Source organism: Pelodiscus sinensis, chromosome 2, assembly GCF_052426305.1.
Source record: "Pelodiscus sinensis isolate ZL-2025 chromosome 2, ASM5242630v1, whole genome shotgun sequence".
In the NCBI taxonomy this organism is placed as follows: domain Eukaryota; kingdom Metazoa; phylum Chordata; order Testudines; family Trionychidae; genus Pelodiscus; species Pelodiscus sinensis.
In genome coordinates, this window is record NC_143053.1 from 182,660,979 (window position 1) to 182,668,273 (window position 7,295).

Sequence of the window (7,295 nt, forward strand, 5' to 3'; positions counted from 1 at the left end):
TTTAGCCTAAGACTGGTTTCAGTGCAGCCAACTCTCATGATTTTGTCTTGAGTCTCAGGATAATTATTGCTCCAACTCCTGGGGTCAGTGGAGATGTGATGATTTCAGTCGTCATTCTTCAAAACCAAAACCAGTAAGTTTCTAGCCCTTGTGGCTGGGGAGAAGGCTCCAAAATGTGGCCCCCGTGCACTCACAAGGCTCAAAAAGCAGAAGGTAATAAAATGAACACCAAATGTATTACTTTTGCATAATCTCATGATTTTAAAGCCAAGCTCATGATTTCTGGTGAGCCTGACTCATGATTTTTGAACATTTGAGGTTGGCAATACTGTGGTTTGTTTTTCCCCCCCATGTGATTTGTTTTTGTTTGTTTTAAATAAGGGATCATCATTCAGTAAATAGACAGATTCTGAGTTCCTGGATACTTGGAAGGCGGCAGCAAGGTATGAAGGAATAAGCATTGGACTAGGAGAAGGGCAATCCTCAGTTTCCTTTTCCTTCCTTCCAGTCATCTCTCCTTCTCCTTCACTACTATTTTAAGTCCTTTATGGGACCATTTCCCCACCATTCTCCTCTTAAACTCCAACCTCAACTTCTTATGCTCATGTCAAGCTATTTTTTAAAATAACAGAAACAAAAACTAAAGCATGCTAAAACTACCCTGCTCCCAACAACTGTAAAATAACCTCCAAGATGCATGTGCAGCTTTTTGACCAATGGTATCCCCTTGTATTTGTAGCCATTGGCTTCATTTTCTGCTGCATACCCCTGTGTGGCTGCTTGTGGCCTGTCTTATTTAGGCCCCAATCCTGCGAGAAACTCTGTCTGGGTGGCTCCCTGACTTCACATTGAGCTCACTGCAGAATCAGGGCCTTAGATTGTGATCTCTTTGATGCAGACTATGCCTGTAGAGTGCCACGCATATTTTAGACACGGGAAAACCCCCAAACATAATAATTATAGCTCTGGTGTGAAACTGAATCATTGGCTTTGAACAGATTATTTAATCTTCTTGCCTTTGTTTTTCCCTTTATAAAATAGGGACAATAATACTTTCTCACTCACCTTCTAAGGGTTACGCACAGACTAATTACCGTAGTTAGTGCTGGCAAAGTGCTAATAAAAGCACGAAGTATTATCATTGGTAATGATTTCTTCATACCTCAGGGTCCTCCACTGAGCTCCAGCAGTAGTGACCTCAGGTTTGGGTAAAGAGTTCCCCTTACTATTTTAAATTTACTTTAAAATGTATCAAGAGGCATCTGGAGATTTGTCAGTCACAAGATCTTAAGATCTATGTCCCTCTGCCCCAACCTCTCTGCTGTTCTCCCTCCTCTTGCCTGAACTGTTTTCTTTCTCCAGCTGCATTTCCCTGACCTCCTGTTGGCCTCTGCTTGCTTGGAAGTGAGTAGCCACTTAGCATTAGTCCTATGTCATATGCCATCCTATCCTTATCCTTCCTCTAGCTTCTGAAATCAGCGTGTAGAATGGAATAGAGAATAATATCACTGCTCTAGAATTCTGTTGGACTGTTCAAAAGTCGGTAGAGAGGATACCATTATCTATGAAGGTCTCCCTGTACACTTCAGGTTAGGGATGTGAGTCTCCTGCTCCTATAAATATACTTGCACAACCATCATCCAACTAGTGTGAGTATAAACAGCAATGTAGCCATGGTAGCATGGCTTTGCCAGGCTGAGTACAAACTTACCTGTTGGTTTCTTGGCATCTATCAACTCCAATTACTATCTTTGACAATCTAGGACCTTTTCCATGTTAGGAATGTGGTTCCAGTTTAGCAAAATCAATTTTAAGCCAATCTTACACTGGTGCAAACCCCATAGTAGAGATGTACGTAAACGTTTGTAAAGCACCTTTTAACCCATCTTGTTTAATGAGGTATGTTATGGTTAGTAAATTGCTGCATTAAGCTAAATTGCTGTAATCACAATTTAAGCCAGTGTAAGTGCATTTGTCTGTATTAGTGGGTTTGCACCAGTGTAACTAGATTGGTTTTAAATCGATCAAGTTATACAGTGCTTGTTCTCTAATGTGGGCAAGACATCCTTTAGCTGTGTGGTTGTGGGTATAGGGATATCCATGTGACATAGAAGGGGAGGGGCTGGGAATGTCTGCTGTAGCTGAAATATAAGTGCTGATGTCTGTTCATTCTCATGCAAACAGACTGCTTGTAAAGGAATAATTCAGGAAGACTGTAGAGAAAAAAGGAGGGGCAAAGAGAACAAACACAAACCAGTCAGCTCCTGAAAAGCCCTCATTTCTCTTTTTCTGTCCATTTCCTTATTTGTTGTTTTATCTTAAGTTAAATTTAATTCATTTAATTAAGCTACTTCGAGTAGTCTCTGTGGGTTCTCCAATGCAGATATGCATGCACCCATGATTGGAGATTTCTGGTAGTGGCGCCTTTTTGATCTGTGTGCCTGCTCCAGACAAATTTATGCCCTACCACTCAAAGAGACATAGTTACTGCACATGGTGACTAACCTCTACTGCTATGAGTCTTCATTAAATTATTTTTCTTGAGGAAACATGTTTTGTTTGTATGTCTTGTGAAAGGTGAGGGTTTCGTGTGTCCTTGTAATATGGGAGCTATGATGTGATCCACTTTACCATTGTTTCCATGTGGTTGTAAATACCTAAATAGCACTAAAACTGAGATGTAATTGGTTTTTTTTTCTTAAAAGACCAAAACCATTATTTTAAGATTTCAACTCAGCAAAAGTGCAAGGGCCAGATCTCCAGATGGTGCAAACTGTTATGTTGCCCTGGAAGCCGGAATATATATAAATATATAAATGTTTTTAAAATTATACATTCATTTACAATTTTCCAGTTATAAAGAAGAGCTGAAGATCTGGATCTTGTGTTTCAACTTTCACAAAAACTGATATTAATATTCTCTTAAAACAGAGCAGGAGGTATGCAAAATATTCCCTATGGTGCTTCTGAAGTTTGGCTGACAGAAGGGGAAAGTGCCTTTGGATTGTGTGCACAGTGGAATGTGGATAGACAGAGAAGAGGTTAAAAGTAAGATTTGCTCCTGATTTTGTTTTTTGCGTGCAAAAGATGAATTTCTCCCTGGAAAAGGAGATGTGATTGACCCAGCCTATGCTTTGTTCTGCTGAACAGCTTCATAGGCGTACACTGTAAGGCTACATGCACAGTCAGGCCTGGAAAGGCCTTTAGCTGCAGCTTGTTAAAAGGATTAGGGTTACTGGAAAGAAAGGCTTGTGGGAGGGAGATTGCACTCTTGATTAGAAAGGCCCTCCAACTGGCTGCCGTTAGTAAAGGAGAAAAGACATTTTGTATCTTCGTTTTGCTGCTGTGCCAAAGTGTGAAGGTTTTTTGGCTATTTATGCTGCTAAGAGGGACCCCTTTGTTTATTTTTTTCCTTCCTCTTTGCCACAGAGTGGACCCAGGAATGTTTTTTCTTCGGCTTGCCATTTGGGAGTCTCTTTAGAGCTTCCAAGAAATCCTGTATGTCTAGAGGCAAGAAACCACCATCATTTCTAGAAGTTGGCAACATCCATCCGTTTCTGAGTTCACTTCCATGGGGGTTACAGAAATTACATTTGTAAAAAGGAGATTGGAAAAACCAAGTAGAAAATCACTGAATTCCAACTTTTTGTAATAAGAATTTGTTTGACATGCAAAAAAAAAAGCAAATTTCCAGTTTTCTTTATTTTCCGTAGAAAAAATGTGGTGGGATAGGTTCAGAGTGGGGTAGAATTTGCCAATGCACAAAGGCTCATTAGATGCTAGGATGCACTGAAATTCAAGTTCACTTAAGCTGTTTTAAAAATTCCAGACAAAAATGCTTTTTTTTTAAAATTTGAAGTAAAAGAGGCGTCTCCATACTCTGTGCACAAGAAAATCAGATGTGACTGAAGTGGAAGTGATTATTATGAATATACAGCTACACATAAAATCAGAAATTCCATCAGGTGGCACTTTACTGACTCCCATGTGTTTGGCAGCAGGGCTGGAACCTAGATGCACAACACAGACCTTGGCCACTTGAGCTATCAGCAAGGGAGCTGACGGCCTCCGTGGGCCTCTAGGCAAAGTGTGTGTGGGGTGGCTCCATGCTTCCGGAAGGGGCAGGGCCTCGGATAGAAGGGGCGGGGCTAGAGCAGCCAGCCCTCAGTGCGGCCTGGAGCACATGGCGTAGTACTCAACTGGCGATTTAAAGGGCCTGGGGCTCTGGCTGCTGTAGTAGCAGCAGCAACCAGGAGCTCCAGGTCCCTTTGAATTGCTGGGCTCTGGAGCAATTGCCCCTCACATCTTCCCGGTTGGCAGGTTTTGCTATCAGTATAACAAATACCACTGGGCTATGTCTACACTCGCGGCTTCTTGCGTGAGCAATATGCAAATGAGGCTAAGCGTGGAATATCGCTGAGCCTCATTTGCATACCTAATGAGCCGCCATTTTTTCAGAAGAGGCTCTTGCGCCAGGAGCTGTCTACACTGCCTCTTCTGGCGCAAGAAAAACCCTCTTGCACAATGCAGCTATGCTGATTATTTTCAGGAATAGCGGCATTGCGCAAGAGGGTTTTTCTTGCGCCAGAAGGGGCAGTGTAGACAACTCCTTCTGGCGCAAGAGCCTCTTCTGCAAAAATGGCGTCTCATTAGGTATGCAAATGAGGCTCAGCGATATTCCATGCTTAGCCTCATTTGCAACTTTCTCGCGCAAGAAGCCGCGAGTGTAGACATAGCCCTAGTGTATTGTCATCTTCTGTGTAGCCCACCCATCAGAGGAGGCTGAGGTATATTTTGCTAGTTGGCTTCACAGCAGTTTGCTGACAGCAGAGGAATGGTGAGACCCAGGAATATTGGATTCCATTACTAGTTCTGGAAAGGAGGTCTCCAGTTCTCCAGTGGTCATAGGCTCATCTGCTGCTGTTCTTCCACACCTGACCTCCTGATTCCTGTCCCACCAGCCTAACCTGTTCCTTCTGAGTTCTAATCTTGTCTGTCACTCCTCCTTCCTGTAGTTCCTAAGACAGGTCTCATCACTTAGCTAGTCCCCATTTTGGTTTCCCCATCTGAGTCTCAGCTTTTCCCCATGGTTGCTCTCAGTCTCAGTTTCTTCCTTCGGGAACCTCAAGGTCCTCATCTCAGCCCTCCACCACTCTTCTTCTAATCTCACTCTTCCCTCCCTGTGTCCATCTCCCCAACTTCTTATTCAACCGGTGCCAACGCAAAGGCTATGCACCTCTAACATTTCTGGTCTGAAGAGGTGCCAAAGCCACGTGTGGATTTTCTGTACCAGAGTGAATTCCTTCCAAATATGGAAATTGTTATGTTGTAATTTCCTAGGTTAGGCTGCTGAAATGGTGGTAACTGCTTGTGAACATGACCAGCTATATGTCTGACTTGCCATTTGTGCGCAGTCATGGTAGTTGCTTCCACAAATTATGGAAGTCACAGTTGTGCACCTGTAGACTCCTCAAGTTCTGGCTCTGTAAGAAGGAGCCCATTTCCCCAGGAATGCAGGATTGCGCCCCACAATGTGTTTAGCTGTGTTTTATCCAGCATGTAACAACTGGTGGCTTTTTTCTCACTTTGTGGAGGACCTTTATTTTTCATTGTTGGACCTAGACTTTGCACTGACCCAAGGATTTTTCTGAAGCAGGCACTTCACTGGGCTCAGAGTAATGACAATTCTATCCAAAAGCAAGTTACATTTTCAGTGTGAAAAGATGCCATGCAAAGCAACGACTGATTTCTTTTTCATTCATGCCAACTGAGTCTTAAAGCCTGCTCTGGAAAAAGGGAATGGCTTGATATGCCTTTATCTTGTCACTCTCGCTCACTGGCTAAGTCTGGCTACATCTAGACTACTGTGCTGTGTAGATGCTCCCTATTTGGAAGAGGTTTTTTCAGAAAAAAAAGCAGTCTAGATGGGGGTTTTCACGCAACCCTCCCCCTTTTTCAAAAGAACCCTTATTCCTCAAAGAATGAGGTTTACAGGGTTCTTTCAAAAAGGGTTTTTTTTGCGCAACCCTCCCATCTAGTCTGCTTTTTTTTTTTTTTTAAACTTTTCCGAAAAACGGATCAGAATAAGATATGCAAATTTGTGCCTAATTAGCATATCTTCTTTTGGAAGCTGCGGGTAGTCCAGACATAACCGGTGTGTCTACACTGCAGAGCTTAACTCGAAATAAGTTACACAAATTGAGCTACGTTAATTGCGTATCTTATTTCAAAGTAGGGAGTGTCTACCCAGCACTTATTTCAAAATAGAGCACTCTTCCTCTGGCTTCCCTTATTCCTCGTATAATGAGGGTTACAGAAGTCGGAGTAACAAGTCCTCCAGCTTGATGGTATTTTGACACTATTTTGAAATAACTGCCGACTGTGTAGACATGGCCTAAGTTATTTTGTAATAGCACTAGTTATTTCAAAATAGTGTTGCAGTGTAGACGTAGTTGCTTTTACAGCCCATGTGCTGGTTGGGAGTGGGTTTTCTTTTCAGTTACAGGCTAACAGTGCATTTTGCACCATCCCTCTTGCCTTTTTTCCTGCTCATGTGCGGATTCTTTTGTGTGTCAACCTTGACTTAGTAAATGGCAAGTTTTATTGTTTCTTGGGATTTCTGGATCTTTGTACAAAATGTTGAACTGCCCACCTGGAATAGATGAAAGTTGGAGCAGACTGGATTGACTCCTCTATTTGTATGCATCTTTCCTTCTGATTTTGCTTTCCCTCCATGACCACTGACATAAAGGTTCTTGGTTCTTAAGGAGGCAGCAGCACTCACCGGACAATATCACATTGTTGATGAAAGTTAAACCTATACTACACTGTAGAGAGTCAGCCTGGCTTCCCGCTGACTCAGAGGAGGAAACTTCCCTAAAACCCGTTGGTGGGTGAGGCCAGAACACCCAGTCCCACCCCCAAGAAACAGGAAGCCAGGGTTGGGAGTATAAGAAGGACCGCTCCCAGCTCAGTTGGGTCTCAGCCCCCAAGCAGGGCAGAGAATCTCTCTCAGCCCCAGCGTCGGAGGGCCTTGCTACACTGTTCTTCAGCAGATGACTGTGTTGGGCTGCCCGGGCTGTTACCAGGCCCTGAGCTGAGGCCTAGACCGCGCTGACTGCAGCTGGAGCGGGATCCTGAGACACGCCGGCGGGAGCTGCCGCTTGTACCCTCCAGTCAATCCAGACCCCCCCGAATGTCTGCAGAGCCCAGCCGAGGGGCCGGACCACCTGGACCTTTAACAGACCCAGATCCTGAGCCTATGGACATGCTGCCACCGCCACCATCCCTGGCTG